Source organism: Gopherus evgoodei, chromosome 6, assembly GCF_007399415.2.
Source record: "Gopherus evgoodei ecotype Sinaloan lineage chromosome 6, rGopEvg1_v1.p, whole genome shotgun sequence".
NCBI lineage: Eukaryota > Metazoa > Chordata > Testudines > Testudinidae > Gopherus > Gopherus evgoodei.
Window position 1 is genome coordinate 122,795,354 of NC_044327.1, and position 12,084 is coordinate 122,807,437.

A 12,084-nucleotide genomic window follows, 5' to 3' on the forward strand; every position below is an offset into this window, starting at 1 on the left:
GAGATCATTTTGAATTTTAATCCTATTCTCCAAAGCACTTGCAACCCCTCCCATTTTGGTACTATCTGCAAACTTCAGAAGTGTCCTCTCTATGCCAGGGGTTCTCAACCTTTTTCTTTCTGAGCCTGCCTTCCCCAACATGCTATAAAAACTCCAGGGCCCAGCAGGGGTGTGTGTGTGTGTCCGGGGAGTTGGAGTAGATGAGATTCAGAGCTCCAGCCACCAGGCAGGTGTGGAGGTCCCCTCAGACATAGGTGTAGTTTGATTTCTATTTTGGAGGATGAGTCCTGGGGAGGGAGCACTATCTCCATCCCCTGACTCACATCAGCAGGCCACCCAGCCTGTCTGAGTTGTGGAGGGAGGGGTGCAACCAAAAATTCTTCTTCGAGTGTTTGCTCGTCCATTCCATATTAGGTGTGCGTGCTCGCCACATGCACCCGTGCTGGAAGTTTTTTCATCAGTAGTATCCGTAGGGGATCAGCTATGGCGCCGTCTGTCTCCCTCCACCCTCAGTTCCTTCTTGCTGCCAGGGACGGTTTTGGAGTGTCTAGTGCTTCAGCTAGCATTGCACTTCGTTCAGTGTTTCTTACGAACGTTTTCCTGTAAAAGAATTGTACCTAGTTAATAGTTCCCTTACTGTTAGTTCTAATTTAGTCCATCCCGGATGAGACTTGGCCTAAAGACGAGGCATACCCGGTCCCCAGACTTTAAGCCCTGTGATCATTGTAAGTGGCCTGTGCCAATCAGCGACCTGCACAATAGTTGTTTAAGATGTCTGGGCAAAGTGCATGTAAGTGACAAGTGTCGCATCTGTAAATCCTTTAAACCATGGACAAAAAAGGAAAGACACATCTGTCTCAGGGTGCTCCTGATGCAGTCAATGCTAACTCCGGCACCGGAGCAGCAGTCCGACTCTGCCCTAAGCACCACCGTGTTGGTGGGGAGTGCCCTGCGGGTGCTGTCTGAGCCGGCATCAGTCTTCCTTCCCAGATCCGGTCAAGAGCCGAAGAGGACCATAAGGGGAAGATCTCCCACTTCCTGTAAGGTAAAGGAGAGGGCCAGAGGAGAGCCAAGGCCCGTGCTGGGTGGCTCAGCACCTCCAACAGGGTGTCGGGCCCCAGCTCATGTCAAGTGGTCCAGCCCATCCCATACTATGCCTGCCATACCAGACAGTGATGAGGGCCTCAGTCAACCAGAAGTCCCTTGGACACCTGAGGCCCTGCAGGCTGCGTAGTAGATCCTGCCATTACTGGTGCCACCCACACCAGCTATGGTGGTACCCAGGTCCAGAGGTAAACCCACCTTGGAACCTCCCCATGTGTCCCTGCCTCAGTGGCATTGCTCCCTATTGTGAGGGACATCCCGCCAGCGCTTGCCCAGCTGGAGCCGTCATGCCTTGGAAATAGGGAGGCAGGCTCACTGAAGCTCTCTTTGGTCTCCAGACCCTGGGCACCAACAGCTGGATTGGGTGCCCAGCTCGCTGATAACCTGGTGCAGAGCTCCAGAGGCACATGTCCCCTGGCAAGAGCATCGAGATTGTCCCTTTGTGTCTTTGTCTCGGCACTGATCACACGACCGATCATTTGAGCAAAGCCACTGGTCACTGACCTGCTGACACCTGTCACCAAGCTGTGGATCCCCACGGTCAGGGAGATCCTCCCTACCACTGGCCCTGTTACTGGTTGAGCAGCATAAGGTGTAGATTGCTGATGCACCAAATGCCACTGGTCTCCGAGGTCCTGCGCGAGGAACTCTTCTTGGACAGCTCTATGTCGAGACGTAGCAGCTGGCACCGCACAGAGATGGGCTGCCGGGTCGCCTGAACATGGTCACCTGACAGCCACCACCCTGGTTCCGGCTCCAGCATGGAGTCTGAGTCCTTGACATCGAGACAAACCCTGGCACCGGCGGTACTGTCTACATCATTGGCACTGTAACCAACCCCTTGACCCCAAGGCCAGTAGCTGGCAGCCTGGTGCCCCTGAAAGTCTTGGGGGTTTACAAAGCCTTTGCAGGCCATCTAGTTAGTGTTGGGGGCCTCAGTAGGCCATTGGCCTCAGCATCCTGCCCTCCTCTGGAGGTAGAGGCCCCAGGAAGGAGGACCCTTCAGGCCCAGGAGGACCCAGGGGAATAGTCGACTGGACTACCAGGGGACGTGACAGATCCCTTGGCACCAGCTTCTTCCTCCTCAGCGCCAGATGAAGCGATTATGGGTCCCCCTCACCTAGTTCCATCCGGTGATGCTAAGGCTCATCAGGAGCTATCCTCAGCCTGGGGCTGCAGGCTGAGGAACTAGAGGAGCTGTCGGACTCCCTGTTTGACCTCCTCTGCTCCATGACATCTGCTAAGGTGGCTTTGCCCCTACATGAAGGGCTAGTGAAAATCACTGATGCCTTATGGCGACCTCCTCCCTCGCTCCCCATTTCAAAAAGGGCTGAGTGCAAATACTTTGTGCCAGCTAAAGATCACGAGTACCTGGACACTCACCCGGCCCCAAACTCCCTTGTACTTGAGGCTGTTAATCAGGGTCCCAAAAATGAAGACTCAGACTGGATCTGTTTGGGCAAAAAAATTATTCATCTTCCAGCCTTCAGTTGAGAGTGGCCAACCACTAAGCCCTCCTCAGCTGTTATGACTATAACGTGTGGCAGGCCATGGCCAAGTTCGAGGTATCGCTTCTCAAAGGGTCCGGGAAGGAATTCTGGGTGATCCTCAAGGATCCTCCAGGCAGCTGCAGACACAGCGTATTCTGTGGCTCAAACCGTGGCCTCAGCCATCTCCATGTGGTGGGCACCCTGGCTGCTCTTCTCTGGCCTGTCGACTGAAGGTCAGCAGTCGATGCAGGACTTCCCCTTCGACGGCCAGGCCCTGTTTGCAGGGCACGCAGATGGTAAGCTGCATGGACTGTAAAAGACTCCCGCACTACACTGAAAACTCTAGGGCTGTACAGTGCTTTGGGTGGTGCTCTGGACTGCTTGTAAGTCCTTATAATGATCACCAACAGAATGTGTTTCCATTTGCTTATATAGCAAAAAGATGGAGGTCATCCCACTGAACAATAACTTGGGGGAAAAAACAGGAAATGGTTTGTATTTTTAAAGGAACTTTCCCAAGTATCAAAGGCCACCCTCCTTCTCCTAACACACAGGGATTTTCAGGAAACAATCCCATACAACAAAAAAGCCTCAAAAGAAAGTTAGGCTGTACTTCATTTACTTATTGTGGACCTGGCCAATTGCTCTTGCTATTTTAAATTAAATTTCATTTGAAGAAAAAATGGTGGTAGCCCCAGGCCATGAAAATTTGAAATCAAGACATTTTCTTTTTTTACAAAAGGAAAAACAAAGTGTGCAATTTGCAATGCAAAAGCTAATGAAATCCATATTCCATGGAGCATGTACAGTGAAATTTTATGAACATGAAAGGAAGTGCTCATCAGTAAGTTAATACTCACTGACAGAGGAAGATTCTCTCTCTGCCACTGTGGTACAGCCTGAACAAAGCACTGTTTGATGCTGTTGGCTAGGAACAGATACTTTATGTTAAACAATATTTTGTTGATTGTATTCTTTAAAGTGGTTCATTCCAGCACTCTAGGGCTAGATCCGGAGCTTGGGAAAAGTTGGCATGACTTAACCGACGTCCTGGAAGCTGCACCAATTTACATCAGCTGAGTATCTGGCCCAAAGTGTCCATAGGAGGATTTTTTTCCACTAACAAATGTAAATCTAATTAGTCTAATGTGGTGCTGCTTCTCATTGCCTGTGGAAGGCTAAAGTAAATATGCCGAAGGTTTCCTGGGAAGTTTACTACACTGCAGAATGATGAAGCCTTGAAATGTACAAGCGTTATCAGTGCAGTGTTATAGATGGGAGAAGCCGTCAAACACAGCTAAATGCTAGTCAAGAGAGGTGATTTTAAGAATTCTTGTCAGCTAGGACAAAGTTATGTCTAGGCTTTCAATGGCCTTGACGAGCAGCAACAGCCTGCAGTGAAATTTCCATGTGGCAATAGCGCATAAAAACATACCAGCTCCGATGGCAGTAAATTAAAGGAACAGGTTTGATTGTAAACCTCCTGGAAAATAGGAGGCTATCAAAGCGGGCGGGATAATTAGCATAATTACATCACAGCAAATGCAAAGGAAATCATATTAAGGGATATTGTATTGCAGGAGCTCTGCTTCAACTGGTAGTACACGTTGAACAAGGGATAATAGACTGCTTCAGGGAACAGAGCAATAACATCTTGTTATGAATTTGTTTATCAAGAATGCAGAGATAGGAAGGAACAATGAGGGCAGTTAACGGGCTGAATTATTGCTTTTTTAACCTTGCTTTCCCCTGATAGTCTTTTCTCAGTGCCCCAGCACCCTGTTTGATTAGGCGCAAAGGAACAGCAAGAGCCAAGAGTAGACTATAGGGCCCAGTCCACCAGAAACTAGGAATCTGCTTATATCGGTGCATCTCTCCTGCGGTCTTCCCTTGATCTCCTTACTGTTGTTTATGCCGCTACCTTCATATTAATGATTTCAGCTGTGTCTGAGCTACCCTCTTGTGTGTAGAAAGCCAATTACACCAGTTTAAATTCACCTCCCCTAGTCTGCTTTAGTTCATTGTCTCTCTGGGCTGAGCCGTGCTTGTCTCATGTGATGTACTGAGGAGGGTCAAACTAGGTCAAATAGGAGAACTCCAAAGGCAGTGAAAAATTTAGTTGTTGATTCACTTTTCCTTTGGGGTCACTACTGAACCTGGGATGTTTTGCTGATAGGAGGTTCTCTCTTTCAGATGAGCTGTGGAACCAAGGCCTTGACAACATGAGGTTGTTCAAAATAGATTTGCAGAGCATGAGGTTGGTTACTGTAGGTCCTGACCAGTTTTGTGTAATTATGCTGTTCTGTCTAACTAAAAAAAAAAAAAAAAAACCAAACAAAAAACACCCTCTTGGAGTATTAAGTAGATATATTTTCCTTCACTTCCTGTCATAGCTGTTGCGTTCCATCCCGCAGGTGGTTGCATTTTGATGGTGGATAAAGTGAAATGTCTAGATAAGTTTTGTAAACCAACAGATGTCTTAGGGATGCTATACAAACATTTAAGTGACAGTCCTTGCCCCAAAGAGCTTAGTCTTAACCCTTTCTATCCTATGTTCATAAATCACACCAGGTATTAAACTCACTTTGTTCATGTGAAAGCAAACCCAGAGCCCAAGTCCAAGGAATTCACTTCTCATTCATGAGAGGGCTAAAATCAACAGAAATGGAAAAACGGATGGGAATTTAAAAAAATAAAATTCTGCAGCTTTCAGATGAGAGAAATGAAACAGCCACACGGTGGCAGCAGAGAATAAGGAATGAAAAATTCCTGGGTTGGCTTTATAATGGAGTGACCTAACACTAGGGCAGGAGAAGACCAATGGTCACACATACACATCTACAATTTTCTTAAATAAAAACAATCCCGAGCCCATAACGTTTACTTTTAATCCTTCCTTGCCTGAAAAGTGAATGGATTTCATGTACTGGTTGAGTTCAGCACAGAAATGCTCTCCCCCTGCCATTAGAGAGAAGTAGCTCATTCAGACTATGGGCAGTTGGAATCGCTGGATGGCAGGCTTTATCCATATTTTCAGATCTCTCAACAAATCTGTGCCTATCTCAAGGGCTTCACGGTCGTTTGTGTTCCACAGTGACTGTTCAGAACTTCCTGGTGGCAGCGAGGGTAGAACTCTGCTCCTCCTGCTCCAAAAGCATAGGTCCCGGACTCTTGAGTTAATGGAGAATCTCTAACAGAGCACAGTAATGTGGGATTTGTGGCCAGCAAAGCAGTTCTGATTCCATCCAGCAGAAAGAAGTGGGGCACAGTACACAGTAGTGAACATGGCAAGGGCGACTCTAGATCACGTTCAAGGACTCACTGGGTTGCGTTTGGCCCATGTGGTATAAACTTGGCTTCCCTGCTTCTAGTGAGAGACTGAAGAAACTCAATCTGTTTAGTGGATCAAAAAGACATAGAGGTGACTTGATGAGTATCTTAGAACATTGTTTCCCAACCTTTTTGATACCAGGGACCAGTTTGTTGCCTTCCTAAACTGTATCAGAGAGATCTTGAGGACTGGCGCTGGTCCATGGACCGATCATTGAGAAACACTGTATCTTGGAACACATAATGGAGAGAAAATACCAGGTACTAAAGGACTTTTTAATCTAGCAGAGAAAGGCATGACAAGGACCAACGGTGGGATGTTAAACCTAGATCAAAAGAGTTTCTTGCACATTACTGTGTAGAAACCTTGCAGACACAACCTCCAAAGCCAAGGTTATATCTGCACACGAAAGATCACATGCACATTTTGTAGAGTTCTTAGCTCAAATTCCATCTCCTCAGTTATTCTGTAGCATGTGAGCTGGTTGCTACCCTCTGCACCAGAAGTGGCCACGTCCCAGTGGTGGGGTATGTGTATATTTTGCTTTGAGATCAAAAGTGCCGTAAGTGTAAATTATTATTATTTATTGTCATAGTGGAGCTTTCAGCACCGCCTGGTAATCATGAAAGTTATCTAGGCATGAATGAAGACCTGTTAGGTAAAAGGGAATTGAAGCAAGAGGTGGAAAGATCTAGTGGTTAGTCAGACAAGTTGGGTTCTCTCCTGACTATGATGCTAGCTTTCTAGATGGGCTTGGGCAAGTTACTGTGCCTCAGTTTCTCCGTCCATATAATAAGGTTGATCTGCTTCTCTGGATGAAAGGTGCTATGTAAGTGGAAAGTGTTAATAATATTGTTGCTTGCATCCCAGCTTCACACTTTGCTATGATTGCCTGTAACGATGCAACTTTCCTTTATTCCAGATGGTGGGATGCATGATGTTCTTTCTGACAGGTCGCTGTCAGTGCCCCTCCCTGGATGGATGGATTGACAGAGAATGTGGGAGTGGCATGGTTCACATACTTCCCCCTTGGAGGCCTGATTCTCCCCTCGGTTATGCAGGTTTGACACCAGTGAAAGTGAACCTGTCTGACAAAAGGGAGAATTGGTCCCTCAGAATGGATGTGCCTACATTGTAAAGAAGGGGGAGGAAAAAAACCCAAACCCTGGGGTGCCAAGTCTCAGAGCCTGAGTTTACAGATTTGGGCTTGGCCATGGTGCTAAAAATAGCAGTGTAGATGTTCCTGCTCTGGCTCTGAGACCCACCCCCTAAAAGGGTCTCAGAGCTTGAGCTCCAGCCCGAGCAGGAATGGCTACACTGTTCTTAGCACCAGAGCGTGAGACCTGCGAGCCTAAATCTGTAGACCCAGGCTCTGATACTCTACCATGGAGTGTGGGTGTGTGTGTGTTGCAGTGTAGACACACCCTTAGAGGCTGGGCACTCTGCCTCCTCCATCTGGCAACAACGCAGCCTTAGCCACAATGGGGATCATAGCTCAGAAATTACATGCATGCTACTCTTAGCTTCCTGTGGATATTACTGCAGAGGAGATCAGAGGGCTTAGTGACCATTTTCTTCTATTGAAGGAATACAAATTGTTCTGGCTAATCTAGGAGTAGAAGCATTGTCTCTGCAGATCACTGGACTGTAATGTTTGTTCCCTTAACTTCAAGGCAAGTTTTTTCAACCATTCATACAGATTTTTTTGGTGGAAACCTGCATGTTGGCCTCTGAGCTGTCTGACTACATCCTAGCTTCACATTGCAATGTGTTCATTGGGACATGTATGAAACATCTGTGACTAGGATAGCTTCTGTTTGCTGTTAAGAGCACTGTCAGGATTGAACCCCTCGTGAACAGAGCCTCTGGAGCAAGGGAAAACTTATGCTTGCACTTAAAGCAGTTTGAAGATTTGCACAGGAGTACAATAGCCCCCTCGTGGCGTGTTTCAGGTAGTGGTTCCAGTTGGCCCATCCATAGTTTTTTGGGCCATTGGGAAATGCTTAAAAAGGATACTGAGTGGTGGGTGTGGGGGTGAGAGAGAGAGAGAAGAGGGGAAACAATCTAGCTGCAACAAAGAGAGATGCCAGGATAAAAAGCAGAAAGGGATTTGATAGTGGTGGCCGATAAGGGGAATTCAGGTAGCCCTGAAGATTCTTTCCACTAGATCCAAACAGTGTCTGAAGCTGGATCAGTATCTTCCTGAGGAAAGGTTCCTCATGGTGCTGCTCTTTGTTTACCTTGAAGACATGACCTTCTTAATTCTCTTTTTAATATCTGCTTATTGTAAGAGCCAGTTGCATGTTGCACGTTCCAATAGCCAGTTGCACGTTCCGAATAAATGCTGATGGGAAAGTTGAAATCTCTAACAGGTGGGCCATGTTAAACCTTTCAGAGGTAAGGGGGCAAGCAGGCCCTTTCATACAACGGTCTGGGCCTAGAATAAATTTGTTAGTCTCTAAGATGCCACAAGTATTCCTGTTCTTTTTGGGCCTAGAAAGGCCCCATCACTTGAGGAGATGGGAGTGTTGAGAGTCTTTGGGTTAGGCTAAAAGGGGTAAAAAACACGGGTGATGTCGTGCTGGGAGTCTACTACAGGCCACCTAATCAGGTGGAAGAGGTGGATGAGGCTTTTTTCAAACAACTAACAAAATCATCCAAAGCCCAAGATTTGGTGGTGATGGGGAACTTCAACTATCCAGATATATGTTGGGAAAATAACACCGCGGGGCACAGACTATCCAATAAATTCCTGGACTGCATTGCAGACAACTTTTTATTTCAGAAAGTTGAAAAAGCTACTAGTGGGGAAGCTGTTCTAGACTTGATTTTAACAAATAGGGAAGAACTTGTTGAGAATTTGAAAGTAGAAGGAAGCTTGGGTGAAAGTGATCATGAAATAATAGAGTTTACAATTCTAAGGAAGGATAGAAGGGAGTACAGCAAAATAGAGGCAATGGATTTCAGGAAGGTGGATTTTGGTAAGCTCAGAGAGCTGATAGGTAAGGTCCCATGGGAATCAAGACTGAGGGGAAAAACAACTGAGGAGAGTTGGCAGTTTTTCAAAGGGATGCTATTAAGGGCCCAAAAGCAAGCGATTCCGATGGTTAGGAAAGATAGAAAATGTGGCAAAAGACCACCTTGGCTTAACCACGAGATCTTGCGTGACCTACAAAAGAAAAAGGCGTCATATAAAAAATGGAAACTAGGTCAGATAAAAAGGACGAATATAGGCAAATAACACAGGAATGCAGAGGCAAGATTAGAAAGGCAAAGTCACAAAATGAGCTCAAACTAGCTATGGGAATAAAGGGAAACAAGAGGACTTTTTATCAATACATTAGAAGCAAGAGGAAGACCAAAGACAGGGTAGGCCCACTGCTCAGTGAGGAGGGGGAAACAGTAACGGGAGACTTGGAAATGGCAGAGATGCTTAATGACTTCTTTGTTTCCGTCTTCACTGAGAAGTCTGAAGGAATGTCTAATATAGTGAATGCTTACGGGAAGAGGGTAGGTTTAGAAGAGAAAATAAAAAAAGAGCAAGTAAAAAATCACTTAGAAAAGTTAGATGCCTGCAAGTCACCAGGGCCTGATGAAATGCATCCTAGAATACTCAAGGAGTTAATAGAGGAGGTATCTGAGCCTCTAGCTATTATCTTTGGGAAATCATGGGAGACGGGGGAGATTCCAGAAGACTGGAAGGGGGCAAATATAGTGCCCATCTATAAAAAGGGAAATAAAAACAACCCAGGAAACTACAGACCAGTTAGTTTAAATACTGTGCCAGGGAAGATAATGGAGCAGATAATTAAAGAAATCATCTGCAAACACTTGGAAGGTGGTAAAGTGATAGGGAATAGCCAGCATGGATTTGTAAAGAACAAATCGTGTCAAACTAATCTGATAGCATTCTTTGATAGGATAACGAGCCTTGTGGATAAGGGAGAAGCGGTGGATGTGATATACCTAGACTTTAGTAAGGCATTTGATACGGTCTCGCATGATATTCTTATAGACAAACTAGGAAAGTACAAATTAGATGGGGCTACTATAAGGTGGGTGCATAACTGGCTGGATAACCGTACTCAGAGAGTAGTTATTAATGGCTCCCAATCCTGCTGGAAAGGTATAACAAGTGGGGTTCCGCAGGGATCTGTTTTGGGACCGGCTCTGTTCAATATCTTCATCAACGATTTAGATGTTGGCATAGAAAGTACGCTTATTAAGTTTGCGGACGATACCAAACTGGGAGGGATTGCAACTGCTTTGGAGGACAGGGTCAAAATTCAAAATGATCTGGACAAATTGGAGAAATGGTCTGAGGTAAACAGGATGAAGTTCAATAAAGGTAAATGCAAAGTGCTCCACTTAGGAAGGAACAATCAGTTTCACACATACAGAATGGGAGGAGACTGTCTAGGAAGGAGTATGGCAGAAAGAGATCTAGGGTCATAGTAGACCACAAGCTTAATATGAGTCAACAGTGTGATACTGTTGCAAAAAAAGCAAATGTGATTCTGGGATGCATTAACAGGTGTGTTGTAAACAAGACACGAGAAGTCATTCTTCCGCTTTACTCTGCGCTGGTTAGGCCTCAACTGGAGTATTGTGTCCAGTTCTGGGCACCGCATTTCAAGAAAGATGTGGAGAAACTGGAGAGGGTCCAGAGAAGAGCAACAAGAATGATGAAAGGTCTTGAGAACATGACCTATGAAGGAAGGCTGAAGGAATTGGGTTTGTTTAGTTTGAAAAAGAGAAGACTGAGAGGGGACATGATAGCAGTTTTTAGGTATCTAAAAGGGTGTCATCAGGAGGAGGGAGAAAACTTGTTCACCTTAGCCTCCAATGATAGAACAAGAAGCAATGGGCTTAAACTGCAGCAAGGGAGATTTAGGTTGGACATTAGGCAAAAGTTCCTAACTGTCAGGGTAGTTAAACACTGGAATAGATTGCCTAGGGAAGTTGTGGAATCTCCATCTCTGGAGATATTTAAGAGTAGGTTAGATAAATGTCTATCAGGGATGGTCTAGACAGTATTTGGTCCTACTATGAGGGCAGGCGACTGGACTCAATGACCTCTCGAGGTCCCTTCCAGTCCTAGAGTCTATAAGTCTATGAGGCAAGCTGTGCTATCTTGTGGTGGCTCTTTATGTAGTTCCAAACAATGCGACTAGGTGGTGCTCACTCCATTCTAGGAAGGGTGCCGCTCCCTTGTTTGTATTTGTGACACCAGCCTTATCCTACATTGTGTTAGTGCGTGATAGAAATAAACTTTGTCTTTTGTAATATGATTGGCTTGGGGGGGGGACAGAGAGAAAATGATAGTTAGCACCATAAAGGGCTTAAAGTCTGAAGCAGTTCCAGCAAGAAGAGCAGGTAATGAAAATCTACAATATACATCCTCCTTGCACGTACAGCAGATGAATTTCAGAGGTAAAAGCAGTTCTTGTCTTTTACAGACATCTGATTTCTGATTAGCCCATGTTTAAGTGTGGCATCATTCTGAATGCTCCCAAGGATTGTTACAGCGCTGTTCCTCCTAATTCCCTTCTTAATCATACAGGGCTAGGCTGCACAATCCTTCCTCATGCAGATGGCAGTTTACTCACAGGAGTAATCCCTGATTTCAATGGGATGGCTCCTGGGAGTAAGTGCTAACCAACTCTGATAAGAGTGCCGCAATCTAGCCTAGAGCGTTGTCATAATAAGAACTAAAATCTTTAAGGAGAAAGAACTTTCCACTGTTCTCCAGCGCATTGGGAACATTTCCATATGGAATTTCAGCTTGCTTGTCATGGATTAATAACTTGTTATTCAGCACCCTAAAGTGTGCTAGGCCCTGTACAAACAAACAGATACAATAGTGACTGGTGGGAAAGAATAGAATAAACAAGGGTGGGCACATTTACAAGCTAGAAATATAAAAGCTTCCTGTGCCCAGAGTGTTGTTTGACCTTCACCTGATGCAGGCAGCAAATGGTGTCAGAACTAGGGAACTAATCTTCCCAGTCTCAAAATCGATCTTCAGCAATGTGGGTGAGATTTTCTTGGAACAGGCCTGGATTCTGCCACTTTTGCTTGTGTGGAGTAGTCTCTTACTCTGAGTTTAGCAGGGCTACTCATTGATTAAGGTGCTACTCACTAGGAATAAGGTGGCAA